The 17,562-nt window shown below is 38.6% G+C and overlaps 1 long non-coding RNA gene and 1 pseudogene across 1 annotated transcript in view; one reads left to right on the top strand and one right to left on the bottom strand.

Moving 5' to 3' along the window:
• LOC124291090 overlaps positions 1–14,745 on the top strand; it is a 122,247-nt pseudogene extending 107,502 nt beyond the window's left edge.
• Positions 1–17,561, bottom strand: part of LOC124291091 — a 107,695-nt gene extending 90,134 nt beyond the window's left edge. Inside the window, exons 1-2 of the long non-coding RNA XR_006902139.1 lie at positions 17,396–17,561; positions 8,632–8,751 (exon numbers count right to left, since the gene is read on the bottom strand). This is a non-coding gene — a long non-coding RNA (uncharacterized LOC124291091). The remainder of the gene's footprint in view (positions 1–8,631; positions 8,752–17,395) is intronic.
• Position 17,562: the final 1 nt, after the last annotated feature.

Below are 17,562 nucleotides of genomic sequence, written 5' to 3'. Positions count from 1 at the left end.
TCATGAGCTGCCTTGGCAAAACTCAAGAGCACAAGTTGAACTGTTGTATTTTCTGAGACTATTGTTCCATATAGCTAGAATATTGCTGAGTGTGGCGTAAAACTGAACTCATTCACTCACTCACTTACTCACTGAGACTATAGATAGCAGCACAACAACCAGCACTGTTTCTGGTACAAGGGGGATAACTCATCTCAACCCAAGTTCTCTTGAGTGGTGGAAGTGTCATAAAATATATAATAATTCATTGTAATTCTGTACAGATTTCATACCTTTCTTGGCAATATAGACCTATCATTGAAACAACAAATTACACTAAAGTATGAAAAGTACATTACCAAGAGAAGAATGCTGATTAAATCTTCACGTCTGAAAACATTCAATACCTAAACATTTATAGTCTGATGTTTTTTTGCAATTTATAAATCACCATCAATGTTTCTCAATGATGTAATATTTCTTCATTTCAGTTATGACAAACAATACCCTTGGACCAGTGAAATCTCTTAAGCCACAAATAACAAACCCGTCAACATTAGGAGCCAGGATTACAGGCCTGGATCCTGATCACGAATATCGCTTCTATGTGTGGCCTCGCACTGATTCAGGCCGTGGAGACTCTATGTATCTTGACATCAAAACAGCTGACGGTAAACGTGAGTAGGCTGGGTGTATCAGTGTAACTATATTCAGCATGGATGTAGTTTAAAGTATCAAGTCAGCCAGGTTCAAAACTTGATTTACAATTTTTCCACTTGGTTTATTTCTGTAGAGTGGCATGCACTCAATTCATGATAGCATGCCCAATATTTATTTGGGAATTTTCTAATTAAAGTCTTTTTGTTAAGCATTTTTTCAGATAAAGTCAAAGGAGGTATATTATTAACCACTGACTTAGTTTTTCTTCAATATTGTAATGTTTCTCACAAAATGTTCAATAATTATCAGTGATTCAAGTTATCAGGGAAAATAATTTCCGAACTGTTAGTATGATGCAAGTAGTTTGTCAAATGTAGAGATGTTTCTTATATGAATAAGGGAATCCACATTTTATAAAGGAGGCCTACTGTTGTCAACTTTTCCCTATGCGTATCCCCTGTCTTATATATTTCAAATCAAGAAATCTACATTTTATAAAGGAGGCCTACTTTGGGAAATGTTGAAGTTAAGCAATATCTACAGATTATGCTGACCTCCAGATCACCTGATAACCAGTGTCACTAAGATTACTCAAGGAACTTCAGCTAATTTCTTAAGAGGCTAGGACACTCTGACACATTTGAATAGATTTACAACAAACATTTTGATATTGATGAATGGGAACCATCTGACTGTATGTTATATTAGAGAGGTGTGTTACACTCAACTTGTATACATGGCAAGTTACAAACTGTCTCTCCATATGATAGATTACTTCTGTTTCAACTTCCTACAGAACTGATTTAAGATGTTAAGGTTATTCAGTGATTAGAACAGGATTATTAAAATGAAATAGGTTCTATTCAGTGACTAGAACAGGATTATTTAAATGAAATAGGTTCTATTTAGTGACTAGAACAGGATTATTAAAATGACATAGGTTCTATTCTATGACGAGATAAGGATTATTAAAATGAAAGAGGTTCTATTTAGTGACTAGAACAGGATTATAGAAATGAAATAGGTTTTATTCAATGACTAGAACAGGATTATTAAAATGAAATAGGTTCTATTTAGTGACTAGAACAGGATTATAGAAATGAAATAGGTTCTATTTAGTGACTAGAACAGGATTATTAAAATGAAATAGGTTTCTATATAAAGACAGTGATTAGAACAGGATTATTATAATGAAATAGGTTCTATTTAATGACTAGAACAGGATTATTGAAATGTAATAGGTTCTATTCAATGATTAGAGGGGAATATTGAAATGAAATAGGTTCTATTCAATGACTAGAATGGGATTATCAAAATGAAATAGGTTCTATTCAATGACTAGAATGGGATTATTTAAATAAAATAGGTTCTATTTAGTGAATAGAACAGGATTGTTGAAATGAAATAGGTTCTATTCAATGACTAGAGAGGATTATTGAAATGAAATAGTTTCTATTCAATGACTAGAATGGGATTATCAAAATGAAATAGGTTCTATTCAATGACTAGAACAGGATTATTAAAATGAAAGAGGTTCTATTTAGTGACTAGAACAGGATTATTAAAATGAAATAGGTTTCTATATACAGACTGTTGCAGATGGTAGGTAATTCTTGTGAAGTACATTCCCTCTCCTCCAAGGTTGCTATATTCACCACCTTGAACATTACAGTCTTGTGTTGTGTTCACTGTTGTTGGGTACTAATCAAATACTGCATCATATATAACCAAACCTCTGCATGTGTGATTCAACATGGAGTATTATGTGGCCATATCCTACACAGTGTTTTGTTGTTCATTATCACCTGTGGTGAATGGTGTATCCAACTTGATGGTGGTGGCAGTCTGTTATCTGCACCTCGTGAACTGTATGTGTTGCCAAATAAACAGAATATGTGCATTTGTTGTGTGTGACACTTGGTGGAGACATTCTAGAACAGAAGGACGACTACATTAAGTGTTCTTGTACAGGAGGACTAACAACATGATCTTGTACAGGAGGACTACACAGGTGATCTTGTGCAGAAGGACTTCATAGGTGTTCTTGTACAGGAGGACTAAAAACATGATCTTGTACAGAAGGACTACACAGGTGTTCTTGTACAGAAGGACTACACACATAATCTTGTACAGAAGGACTACACAGGTGTTCTTGTACAGAAGGACTAACAACATGATCTTGTGCAGAAGGACTTCATAGGTGTTCTTGTACAGAAGGACTACACAGGTGTTCTTGTACAGAAGGACTACACAGGTGTTCTTGTACAGAAGGACTAACAACATGATCTTGTACAGAAGGACTACACAGGTGATCTTGTACAGAAGGACTACACAGGTGTTCTTGTACAGAAGGACTACACAGGTGATCTTGTACAGAAGGACTACACAGGTGTTCTTGTACAGAAGGACTACACAGGTGATCTTGTACAGAAGGACTACACAGGTGTTCTTGTACAGAAGGACTACACAGGTGTTCTTGTACAGAAGGACTACACAGGTGATCTTGTACAGAAGGACTACACAGGTGTTCTTGTACAGAAGGACTACACAGGTGTTCTTGTACAGAAGGACTACACAGGTGTTCTTGAACAGAAGGACTAACAACATGATCTTGTGCAGAAGGACTACACAGGTGATCTTGTACAGAAGGACTACACAGGTGTTCTTGTACAGGTGTTCTTGTGCAGAAGGACTACACAGGTGATCTTGTACAGAAGGACTACACAGGTGTTCTTGTACAGAAAGACTACACAGGTGATCTTGTACAGAAGGACTACACAGGTGTTCTTGTACAGAAGGACTACACAGGTGTTCTTGTACAGAAGGACTACACAGGTGATCTTGTACAGAAGGACTACATAGGTGTTCTTGTACAGAAGGACTACACAGGTGATCTTGTACAGAAGGACTACACAGGTGTTCTTGAACAGAAGGACTAACAACATGATCTTGTGCAGAAGGACTTACACAGGTGTTCTTGTACAGAAGGACTACACAGGTGTTCTTGTACAGAAGGACTACACAGGTGTTCTTGTACAGAAGGACTACACAGGTGTTCTTGTACAGAAGGACTACACAGGTGTTCTTCAACAGAAAGACTACACAGACTTGGACAGAAGAACATCCGATATGTTTTGTACAGGCAGTCTACAGAGGTGTTCTTGTGTGGAAGGACAACCCAAGTGTTCTTGTATAGAAGAGAGTACACAGGTGTTCTTGTACAAAAGGTATAGACATGTGTTCTTGTACAGGAGTAAATGAGGTGTCCCTGTATGGAAGGAATGTACAAGTGTTCTTGTACAGAAGGAATAGACATGTTTTCTTGTACAGGAGTGCACAGGTGTTCCTGAATGTAAGAATTTCACAGGTGTTCCTATTTAGAAGGACTACAAAGGTGTTCCTGTATATAAGGACTAACGAGTTGTTCTTGACTACAGGGATGGTTTTCTATAGAAGGACTACTCAGGTGTTCCTGTGCAGAAGGACTACACAGATGTTCTTGCCAATGAGGACTAGGCTACAGACATCATCTTCAACACAGTGGTGGTGTTTCTGTCAGACTTCAGTGGTACCGTATCAATTTCTGTTTGACTTCTTCCCTTCTTCCATCATGAGGAATACAACTAAGCTCATCATTTGGGAAACTCAGTGGAAGTATTATTGTACAGAAGATACACAGAATCTGAAGTTGGCTTGTCCTTGTGCAGAACGGATAACAACACACTTGGTGCAGCAGATGTTTTGGGCTTTACAGACAAACTTGCACCATACTGAACTATATTGGTCCACACAGGGGACTGATCTTTTCTGAAGGAACCACATTGGTGTTCATGAACTGGGACTCTGGTCCAGAACAGGGTATGAAACTCCCAAAGATTTTGGCCAGACTACAGTGCTGGTTAGATGTCAAACTTGCCACTTACCTGCCCACAAAAGTACTAATATACATCGATGTCTAAATTTTAACCTGACCGTTGGGCAGGTGAATTTGAGAATCTGTCAGTCCGTGTTGAAAATAACCTGTCCTGGGTGGTCTGGCAGGCAGGTATTTCAAGTGCTGTACAGAAGGAACCACATTGGTGTTCATGATCTGGGACACTGGTCCACACATGGGACTGATCATTGTACAGAAGGAAACACATTGGTGTTCATGATCTGGGACACTGGTCCACACAGGGGACTGATCATTGTACAGAAGGAACTATATTGGTGTTCATGATCTGGGACACTGATCCACACAATGGACTGATCATTGTACAGAAGAAACCCAATTGGTGTTCATGATCTGGGACACTGGTCCACACAGGGGACTGATCATTGTACAGAAGGAACTATATTGGTGTTCATGGTCTGAGACACTGGTCATCTTGGACTCTTGTAGGAAATACTGGTATTCATGGTCATCTTTGACTCTTGTAGGAAATATTGTCGTACATAACATAATGGGTAAATATGTCTGTCTGGAACTGTCAGATTACCAACCAATGGACCATCTGAGTCACGAGTTCCAGAACATAAAAGTTCTAATCGTCTGTGGACGAGGCAGACCATGTCTTCTATACTCTAGTCATCAATCTAAGCAATCTGTATCAGGGTGCATCCTTGAAATATTGCTCACAAGACACATCCCACTCCTAGGAAATATTACAGTATGGGGGTTCAGACAAGTTATTTAAAGACAAAAATAGAGTTGGTGAAAATGGAGGTGCACCAATAATCTCAACCAATGACTGAACTGATGCTTTGGAAGATACACTCTATCTACTATGCTACTGTAATTGCACTGCTCCTGGTTACCATACAAACATATATTGGACTGCAATAGGTAGCAGTTGTAATAGTGCTCTTTTAACCAGTCATATAACCTGTAGGTTTGGGAAACATTTATGTCATTTGTACACCACATGACTGATAAGTGGGTGCTATGTTTTTAAGAAGGTCTTTACATTCATAAAGGAATTCTCTGTGTTGAAACAAAAGCAAAATAGGTGGACCAGTTTGGTTAGATGAGATTCATTCACTCTACAGAAGAATGAGAGACAGATCTGATGTATCTAGTTTTCATTTTTTTTAAAATACAAATTACTCCTCTTTGAATTTTTCAACAAGTTTTAAGTAAGGATGACATATGTGATATATATGATATGGAAGCAAACAGCTAACCATTGTTACTCAACTGTTTTACAACAAAGGGAGCAGATAGTGGCAAACTTACAACTTGATTTCAGAATTTCAGTGGTTTTAACTATAGTTTAAAACATGAAAACATGTCAAGTATGTAGCAAAATGAATAAAAGCAAGAAAAAATATTTCCCAGCAATTTCAGTATTTGTGTAGAAACAAGCTGGCATGTTACATCCATGTCTCAGATTCAGTGATTCAAGATTCTATGTAGGAAAAAACAACACCTTGGAAACAACATGAATTACACATTGCTGGACAACAATCAGTTAAATGTAAAGAGCCGCACCAATAAGAAGGCTTAGATGCTTATCAACCAAAGACCTGACTACTAAATACCCTGCCCATGTACCAGCACAGCTAGCTCAATACATTCTGTGTCACATTCTTTCATTCTGTCTTCCTGTCATCTTCAGTACCTGTAGTACCAAAGCCATTACTGTCAGCCGTGCACCCAGCCAGTGCTAACTTCTCTTGGGCTACTGCTCACAGCTTGCACAAGAAAGACCTGCATTTGACCCTCCAGTACAGGCGCTATGGTATGGATTGGTTGTCTTGGTTTCTTATTCTCAGTTGTCCACAAGTCTTTAAGGGATTCTTAATAACGTAACATTTCAGTTTCAATCTTGATTTCTTGTTGATGTTTAATTCAGAGATCAGATTGGGGGTTATCAATTTTATTTTAAGTGGGTTACTATGTTTTTTACATAAGTTTGAAAACAACAACAAACAGCCTGTACCTGCCTCTGAATACAGTATTGATGTTTTACAGGTCATAATACTGTGTCACACTGAAAAAGACGTGCTTTGGGCTGATTTTAAAAATGTGCCTTGATATACTTCATTCAACAAATTTAAGGACACTGCTGTTTTAAAAAGTGCATTTTTCAGAAAGATTACAACACTTTTGGGTCTTATTGTTTTAAAGAAGATTCAATATTTCCATTTATTGTCCAATGGAGATGAGTTTTAGGCTCTTTGGTTACATTGTTTTTATAGAAGATATATGAATTTTCATGATTTCTCATTCTTTATTCTGTCACTTTTTCCACATCTTACGTCTTTTTTCTCTCGTTTTCCCGCCTACTTTCCCTGCTGCCTTGCTGTGATTGGTTGATCAGGAGATAATACTTGGAAGAGCACTGATTCTGAGTGGCGTAAACCGTGGACAATGATTAATAATCTAGCCCCAGGCTCAAAGTATGAAGTTCGTGTCGTAGCCCGAAACCGATTAGGTGACACGGCTAGTAGCGAGTCTTTATTGGTGAAAACGCAATGGCCAGGTAAGCATTGTTACCACCTTAGTTTAGTTCCAAAGCCCTTGTCTAACGTTGTCCGTTTTAGATCTAGATAGTCAGTGTTCTACTGCGTGATCAAGGCTTGGCTGGTCTCCCTTCATATCATGTGGAGGAGCACGTGCCCAACTGGTATGTGCTACGTGATGATGTTAACATGAGCATGGACAATTGCTTTGCCTCTGACTTTGCTGGGAACAGTGTTTCCAAATCATTCGTTTGCGCTGAAAACCATGTGAATGAACAGTATGTGTTTGATCAGACATTGTGCCACATCTTCACCAGCTTTGGCGATATTCAAAATCAACGGAATAGTTACAGATGTTAATAAATATAGGAACTATCGAAGATTATTGAAAGTATTTGACCATCTCAGTGGATCAACAAGTTTTGAAATGTGACAAGTTCCACATATTCTACATGTGAGTTAATGTGCGTCAAATGTAAGATTTAAAATAAACATTTGAAAGATTGCTTGTGCAGGTAGATCATCACTAACTCAACTGTTGGTTTAGGTTATGAATTATTCAGCTAGATATTAATATGTCATGAACTTTAACCTTTAAGTGTCAAGAAATGTTTCATCTGTTTTGTCACATTGACGATTCAATAATCAATACAACTGGGGCTATTGACATCAGATATTGTATCAATGTGCCGACCTCGGTCATGTGGTGCTGTGTAAAACATCTTGTCACAAAACAAGAAACAAACGAATATCAGAGTCATTGGAACAGCCACCAGACAAGAAGACATGTCGCTCACACATCAGTGTCAGTGTTTCTAAGAATAAAAGGATATACATGCTCAGTGTTTGCTTGAATGTGTTCAGCTACACAAATAATCTCCCTTGGCGTGACAGGAGAGAGTTCTGCTGGCTTGGGAGGCATTTCTAGATTGTTTTAGATTTGATATGGTGTACTATGAGCTGTATGTTTATTGATGTTTGCATGATTTGTGTTTTTGCATGAGTTGACACTGGGAATGTACTTCATTTGACTCCATAGCCTGTTCAGCATTTTGACAGTGTGTATTCTGTGTACCATGAGTGGTGTAGTGGCCATCAGGCTGTTGCAGTGTCAGGCATTTGGAATTACTCCTCTAATTCAAAATGCCTGACATTACAACAACCTGATGATGGACCCTTATCTATGTTAGTGTTGATATTGTAAACAGTCACCAACTTGTATCAAGAGCAAATATACTGAGCGAATACAACTCAATGTTTGATAGGGATATACTGAGACCCAAAGTACAAGCTCATTGTGACTGATTGCATGGAAATATGAATAATATTCAGTACCAATGTGACACAGGTTCAGCCTCAGTTTGAGTTGAAAAAAACACATGTCAGTACTTAATGTGAAAAATCTGCTATGTCCATCTGAAACATACCAATTCTATCTAACGTACACCAAATGACATAAATAAATGTGCATGTGATATGTTATACTGCAAGGTGTGTAAGACCAATTTGATGATAAAGGCAAACATGGCAATATATTAATGTACATACCTTGTATATTCTGCATACATGTATTCAGTGGTTTTCTGTAGGGGAGTACCGTTGCTTGGGTCACAAGAGTTCTTGTTGAATATAATGTAGGTATCGTTTACATGGCGACAGGATATGACACTGCAATATGATGAAAGTTACAATTATGAATATTTCTTGTCTGTTTTAAGGTAGAATTTTATTTATATTCTTATGATGGAACTTTACATTTCAGAGGGTCAAAACTTTTACCGAGCAACCGATGGCGCCAGTTGCCTTCACTCAACATCCTCCGCAGCCCTGTTGTTTTTTGTTCTCCTCATCACACAAGTCTTCCAACGGTGACCTCATTTGTAGCTGGTTGAGTTGCTCACAAGATGGCTCAATCATCTGTAGATGAAGTGTTCAGGGGACATTGCCAGCCCCAAATGCAATGACTAATATAAACACAACTTTCTGGGTACTTTTTGTGGTGACAGACAGATTGTGATTCAAGGTATGCAAAGATATGCCCACAAACATTGAAAGTGTTGTAAATATGGAATCTTGGGCTGGCAATCCCTGATCTATTTCACGGTGATGAATACGGACACTCATATGGTTCCTTTGCAAGAATATATGAAGAATATTTTCCAGTTTTGTGTCACTCATGCACCCTTGTCCTGGTTGAAAGCATCGAAATTATGAGTAATTAAACTTCACATTAGAAACAGTTCCTGACAAAAACAGAGAAGCAACTATTGCAATAAGATCATTACACATCATAAGTGTACAGTTCTGTGAAAATTCAAAATGTGATGGCTTAGAAACTATAAGTCATTCGTTGCTACTTTATGCACAAAATGTCTGCTTGCTACAAATTGTAGTAATTTGAACAAATAGCATGTTATCCAATTCTGTTTACTGCTGTGTACATAACCTGCATTTTCAAATATGACATTTGTGAATTTCTTGAAAGGGGGTCCTTCTATTGTGTTTCTCTGAGCAGATATCAAACCTGAAGACTGTCACCTGATCCACCTTTATTTCTGATGTGAATATATGTACAGAATGACATCTGTAAAAACTGTATCTAGATATAAACCTGTGCAAGACTCAGTATCAGATGGACAAATACTCAAGTGGATCCTTGAAGGGGAATTGTGTGAGATGAATGACATCTTGCTCTGTGAATGATGCAATAAGGAAATAATGTCGCACAAACCAGGACTAATATTCCGAGAGGGTGTTTGCAGTCTCCTATAGACTGAAATGATGGTTGTGCTGTGGCATTTTCCTTTTAAGAACTACAAGATGTCAAAGATTTTCTTGATGTGTAAATAATAATGTGGTTGGTAAACAGATTAAAAACTGTATTTTGGTTCCATCTGTTCAGATCTAACCAGACATGTTTCACATATTGGTTTATTTCTGTGCATAGATGAAGAGTGCTTCTATCATGCATTTTTGTCATTTTCCCAAGCATTATTTTTTCAATGTCTAGGGTGTTTTTAATGCAATAATTAATATAGAACATGAATGATTTGGGGTCATATCTGTGAATATTATGTATGTTGATGCAAAACTGACCCACAATGTTTGTGTGTTGTATTGAAGAAGATGTACACTGTTGATACAAAAGCATTCAGTACTGTTCCATGGAACCACTATAGGTCGGACTCCAGTATAAGAGGACCGGTTCTTGAGGGAGCAGACCTTGAACACAATGTGATACATGTAGGCCAGTGCTTCTGAACGCATACAAGGTCAAATATTCCTCATGTTTCTGTGGACGACTGCTACGTACTATTGGATGCATTGACAGTCATGTGCACAAGATTCATGCAATTAATGTTAAGGTCAATGTCATTCCAACTTTGACCTTTGTGTTTCTATGTTATGCTACCAGACAACATCATCCTGTAAATCACCGTCACCGATGCCCATGCATTCACCTGTACCTGACAACTGCAGAAGTTCTCACACCCAGTCGTCTTGTGCAGCTGTGATCAGTAGTTGTTGACCATGGAGAATAGGTCTGTTTTGGCACCAGGGGACTTATATTTCCAGAACCATGGATGGAGATGCCCAGACATATTGCCAGCTCTACTTTAACAAAGGACAAGTAAAGTTGCTTCCATGGAGGACAGTTTGGGGGCTTATATTACAAGAGCTGCAGGTGGAGATGCTCAGACATTGCTTCAACCTGGTTCAGGAACACGAACTATTTTGTTCCTCAACTGAGGTATTGCCAGAGATCTGGTGTGTTTGCTCGATGTCAGAACTTATGTAGAGGGCAGTTCTTAAGCACACAACCAGCTGGAGCCCAGTTCCTTAGGGCTTGGCTCATTTGTGCTCTGGAGGTGTGAGTGCTAGCATGTGAAGGTAACCAGGCTGAGTACATGCAACAGGGCTGACAAGGTTTTCTCATCCATTATCCTCATCACTATCAGCTTTCCGTGTTCAAGGTGTTTGTCCAGGATCTGCTGATCATGGAAGATGAACCCACAGCTGTTCACATGGTTTAACAGGACTGTATTACATTGGGCTCTAATGATAATTGTAGATGCAATGTGATCAAAACCTCTTTAGTGTTGTTTCATGTCCATGAAGTACATACCATTTTCTATAAGCAAAAGTTCAATATCAGTGTAAATTAAAGGTTTGACTTAATTTGGTAATATATGTCAAAACTGAACCCCCAAGCTATTCCCTGTTATGAGGGATTAAAGAAGGGTTACATGACAACTACAAAGTTCAAACATGGCCAGTAGATCAGACCATCCTTCGGTTGTTGTAGTTACAAACAGTGTAAGTATTATTCCCAAGTGTATCAATATAACCCTAGTATTAATACTCCTTGGAAGATTAATACTGGAAATAAGTTTGCCCAATGTGTACAATAACCTAACATAAAGTCTGCAGTGGTACCATATTATCTGACTTTTGTGAAAACTGAAGTCATGTTTGAACTGACTGACTGAGTTTTGGTTTTACGCCGCTTTTAGCAATATTCCAGCAACATCACGGCGGGGGACACCAGAAATGGGCTTCACACTTTGTACCCATGTGGGGATTCGAACCCGGGTCCTTGATGTGACGAGCCAACGCTTTAACCACTAGGCTACCCCACCGCCCAGTCATGTTTGAAATTTTGTAGAACTTTAAATCATATTTGGTAAAGGGCACAAAGTATCTATTATAGAAACTCCAGCTGAATTTTGTAATTCTAAATAAGTTAACATTTTCCATGATCAGCAGGCAATTGTCGGTTGTGATTCAATCCATTAAAATGGCTGCCACATATCTGCTACTAATCTGAATACTTAATACATATGTCAGCAACTGCACATTCTCTCTCCACTTATTAAGTATTCCTGTGAGATGGACATGTCTAATTTGCCTTTAATACTATGCATCCTGAATCACCATGGCAAGAAACAGTTGATGGACCAGGTAACATTTTTTGGGAGGGGGCGTGGCATTTATTCAGGAGGAGGTTGAAGTTGAAGTAAAGGTGGGGGTGGGGCATTATAGGATATATTCCGAATGGGGTGGGTTCCTGGCTGTCTTGGAGTTGGGGGGGGAGAAAGCAGAATCACAGAACTCTTTTAGTAGAGTCAGGCTAGTTGGGGGGCACCACAACCCATTATTTTTCAGATCATCCAGTATGTTCAGTAACGATACTTTATTTGTGGCAAAAATCTAAGGTTGCATATTTACTTTTTTCAAAGAATGCCCCACCCCTTTCTTGAATATCAATTCAGGTCACCCCCTAAAGCGTAGCTTTTTCGGTCATGAACATCCTACACAATACAAGTCTGTAAAACTGACTTCACACTCTGAGACAAGGATAAGAACGTGGTAACAATCGACCCAGATCTATTTCAACTCTTTAATTATCAGAATTCATAAGTTTAACACCTTCTTAAGGAAACCATTACCAGATTGGTGGCTAAGCCATTTGCTCAAAGGTTGTGACAAAGTACTTTGTTTTAAGTGACCCTAGTGCTGTGTAGACAAATTAGAATCTGTCTATGTTTGTATCGAATTGGAAACCAGTGCATATGCAGTGAATTATTATTCATATGACCTTTGACCCAAATGTGTGATCTCATCCGAGTTTGCTCAAGAAAGAAGTGCAGAAATGTTAGTCGGATGTTGAACACATGCATGGATAGCACAGGTTCAACAGATCACTTCAGCTGGGAGTTGTTCAACTTGGACTGATACAAAACAGTTAGTGAACTGTTACTTACCCCAGTTCATTTTCTTGTGTCCCAAATTTTCACAAAATATGATATTGTTATTTCTATTTTAACTGCAGAATATGAGAAAAAACCTTGTAAAAACTTGACAAGATATTCTTTTATTATTTTAAATCCTCCCTGGCATACTGACAGTGAAAATCCATAAAAACAATTTAAAAAACATCTGTCAGGCCTCAACTGTTCATTTTTGCTCAAAGTGAAAAATTCTAGAAAAATACACCAACATTTTAAAAGTGACCATCTCTTTCTAATCAGACCTGTTAGGTCAAATGTGAAATAACATATTTTTTATAATCTCCAAATGGGAAAAGAAAGGTTTCATGCCTGCCAAGTTGTAAGGTACCCATTGAACAAATCTTAGTGATGCTGTGGTAAATAGCAGTGTTTTACCTTGAAGATGTTGTGGCCAATTTCACTGATGCATTGTTAGAGATTCAGGAATTTGTAGATGGAAAACAGCTGATGGATGGACAACTACATTTTGGTTTTGCAGAGAAGGATATGAGACATGTAAGTTGCTTATCCCGCTCTAAACTTTACAAAAAAAAACAATTGGCACATGTGATCATATATTCTCTGCAGAATCATAACTAATGTCTATTCTTTGATTGTTTTTAATGTCAACTAGTTCATGGTTGTTTTAAATGTCAGATATTTGTTTCTGAAAAAAATTCAAAGCAGGTTCCTCGGGAACTACAGTGCTTGCTATAAGTTAGCATAAAGTTACAGAAAACATGTAGAGAATTGTGACATCAAGGTTTGTATTAACTGCCTGAGTACACCGAGGAATACTTGTGATTATTTTTCAGAAGCAAATGTTTACTTTTATGTAATTATATGCAGTTGAAGTTGATTAATGTTTTTGTTAAATGTGTGTTTTCTTTGAGGACCTATCTCTTGAGTTGTTATTGATAGAAATTTTGTCTTCATCTTCATCTGAAGATTGGATGCTTTTTATTAAGGGTATCACTTACTGGTGCTATTTCTATGGCTCTTAGAATATATGTTGTTACATAGTAAACATGTCGGACTTATTCCAGGAATTTCTTTTTGTTCTGCAATAACACTGTTTGAATTGGTTTTCATATATGATACAGCATTGAAAAGTAAGAATAATTTTGTACTAGATACTTAACAACAAAAATAACCCAACTATACAATTATCCAACATCAATGAACCCAAATTAAGAATACTTCTTATATCCATAAATTCTTGTTTTTCCTGTCAAGTATTGAATAGTTTATTTAATAGTATTATTGTTATCAATGAATTCTAGTCATGTTAATAGATATTTGATTGTGTCATGTATGTTGAACCTTGATGTTGGGTGAAATTATTACTTTACAGATTATCCTATTTGCGGACTGAAACAAATGAATGATTAGTCTTTTTTAAGGAACCAAATTCCATTATTCAAATTGAATATGAACAAGCACTCTTTTTAATGAAATCTGAACTGTCACAAAACATTTTCGGGCAACATACATGGCAGGCATTGTTAAATGAAATGTTACGAGTAGTAAACAGAATGTGATGCCAAAGAAAAGGGAGATAAGCCATGATAGTGACAAGGGAGGTAAGTCTTACTTCTTAAGAGAGAAGAAAGTGAGACTGTATTGTTTCTTTCACTCATCAGGAATTAATTTGATTCTTCACTTGTGCTTTCCTAGACAAGTTATCATAATCATTTAAGAAATTAGCTGGTATGAATTTGTCAATCAATAAGATTGTAGGGTTGACATTTGAAGTGTAGATCTAGCAGCGTACATTCCGTAAGGTCACAATTTGTTGTTTTCCTTTTTTGTTCTCATTTGTGCAATACCATTATGAAATTATTATTTCTAAACTGTTCATAGTGTAAATAAATCACTATTTATTCAAAGATTATGTGTTATCATTGCTGGAAGAGGATGGCTTCATGGTCAAACCCACCTTCAACACAACCTGTCACATACATAGAACACCCTCCTTCAATTCTTTCAACACCCTCGACATCCTGGAGCCTACAGGGACCATGTCCTGTGACTCGTGGTTTCCACCATTCCTGAACCTGGCCTCCATGCATGTATGTGCCTCCATTGTCTAACCTGCCAGTCATTTTCCTTTCAAACACCCACCTTCCTATTCCTCCATACACATGGAACACCCACCCATAAACTAACCTCCATGCCGGTTTCCACCTTCCTCCATGCCTAATCTCCCATGCACATGGAACACCCACCCTCAATCCTCCTTCAACCCTAGCCTCGCATACATGGAACACCATGCACCCATTAAACTAACCTCCCCTACACATGCCACGCACCAGCAAACTAACCTCCATATACGCCGGTGTCCATGGGTTCCTCTCCCCATGGGTTTCCTCCATGCATGTCCTTCACATCCGGGTTCCATGTGAACACCTCCTTCGGGTTAAACTCCACATACCTCCATACCATCCGTGGTTTTCCTTCCTTTTGTCGTTGCCATGCCACGCCTTCTGGGTCTCCATGTCTTCCAACTCCATGGTCCGTATCCATCCATGGGTTTCCTTATTCCATCCATGCGTCCTCCAGAACACCCACCCTTCAAACTAACCTCCCATACACATGGAACACCCACCCTTAAACTAACCTCCCATACACATGGAACACCCACCCCCTTAAACTAACCTCCCATACACATGGAACACCCACCTTAAACTAACCTCCCATACACATGGAACACCCACCTTCATACCTAACCTCCCTACCCATACACATGGAACACCCACCTTTAAACTAACCTCCCATACACATGGAACACCCACCCTTAAACTAACCTCCCATACACATGGAACACCCACCCTTAAACTAACCTCCCATACACATGGAACACCACCCTTAAACTAACCTCCCATACACATGGAACACCCACCCTTAAACTAACCTCCCATACACATGGAACACCCACCCTTAAACTAACCTCCCATACACATGGAACACCCACCCTTAAACTAACCTCCCATACACATGGAACACCCAATTCTTCCCTAACCTCCCATACACATGGAACACCCACCCTTAAACTAACCTCCCATACACATGGAACACCCACCCTTAAACTAACCTAACACTCACCATAAACTAACACATGGAACACCCACCCTAAACTAAACTAACTCCCCCATACACATGGAACACCCACCCTTAAACTAACCTCCCATACACATGGAACACCCACCCTTAAACTAACCTCCCATACACATGGAACACCCACCTTCAAACTAAACCTCCCATACACATGGAACACCCACCCTTAAACTAACCTCCCATACACATGGAACACCCACCCTTAAACTAACCTCCCATACACATGGAACACCCACCCTTAAACTAACCTCCCATACACATGGAACACCCACCTTAAACTAACCTCCCATACACATGGAACACCCACCCTTAAACTAACCTCTCATACACATCGAACACCCACCTTCAACCAAACCTCCCATACACATGGAACACCCACCCTTAAACTAACCTCCCATACACATGGAACACCCACCCAAACTAAACAACTCTCCATACACATGGAACACCCACCCTCTTAAACTAACCTCCCATACACATGGAACACCCACCCTTAAACTAACCTCCCATACACATGGAACACCCACCCTTAAACTAACCTCCCATACACATGGAACACCCACCCTTAAACTAACCTCCCATACACATGGAACACCCACCCTTAAACCTAACCTCCCATACACATGGAACACCCACCTGACCTCCCATGCACATGGAACCTAACTTCTTGAGCCAGCGTTACACATGGAAACACCCACCCCTCCTTCAAGTCTAAGAATATAAAACAAATAACAATTCGCAGATAGCCAGAATGTTTCACATTACTTGCAAATCAAATTTCTGTGAAACGATACCTGAATCAACGGAGGGTCCCCGCAAAATCCTGTCAACAGAGTTGTGGTTCTCTCATACATAAGCGAAAATGCTGGTGTAAGATCCGAGTTTTCGTTTGTTGACATTTCAGCCAAGTGGATTCTTCCAAGCACAGCGTTCGTTTTCACATCTAATAAATTTCGCTTAATTCAAACCAAACACTTTGCTTTGGGACAAATTTATTAATCGATGGATTCTAAATTATTTGAGTTTGTACGTGTCGCAGCTGAGTGTAAAATATAGATCTGTGTGACGCAATGCGCATCTCATGACCGGCCAACGTGAAATATGATTTACTGTACACTTTAAAGTTCAAAACAGTTTCCAAAACATTCAAAACGATTCCAGGATTTCAGAATGACACTTTTTCATTTGATAAACAACTGATACCCGTAATGACTAATATGTTATTTTTGTAATTCATTTCTCGTAGTAAATATATCATATTTACATGTTTATAAATACACTTCAGTCCAAGTAGTGCCGAGCACCAGTCAGAAACTACCTACAAGTAGTAGAAACAAGTAAACCCTCATAGGCTCGCCTGGGGTTTGAACTAGTAAATTCTAGATAATCACAAACGTTGTTCAATTTCATATTCCTGAACTTACCTCGTAATTTTCAACTTGTCCTCAACAATGTTGCTTCCTGGTTAGGCATGGCGGAGAGCAGGTTCCATCGTAGCTCTTCGTGGGCCTTTAGCATTTGATGCAAAACTTTAATTTTATTACAAACGAAATTTGCCAAAAGAACTTCAATTTTACCACATTAAAAGCAA

The sequence above is a fragment of the Haliotis rubra genome, unplaced genomic scaffold (assembly GCF_003918875.1).
Source record: "Haliotis rubra isolate DU_JTF1 unplaced genomic scaffold, ASM391887v1 Scf481, whole genome shotgun sequence".
Lineage (NCBI taxonomy): Eukaryota > Metazoa > Mollusca > Gastropoda > Lepetellida > Haliotidae > Haliotis > Haliotis rubra.
Note: the sequence above shows the minus strand (reverse complement) of the source record. Positions and strands in the feature narration are given on the sequence as shown.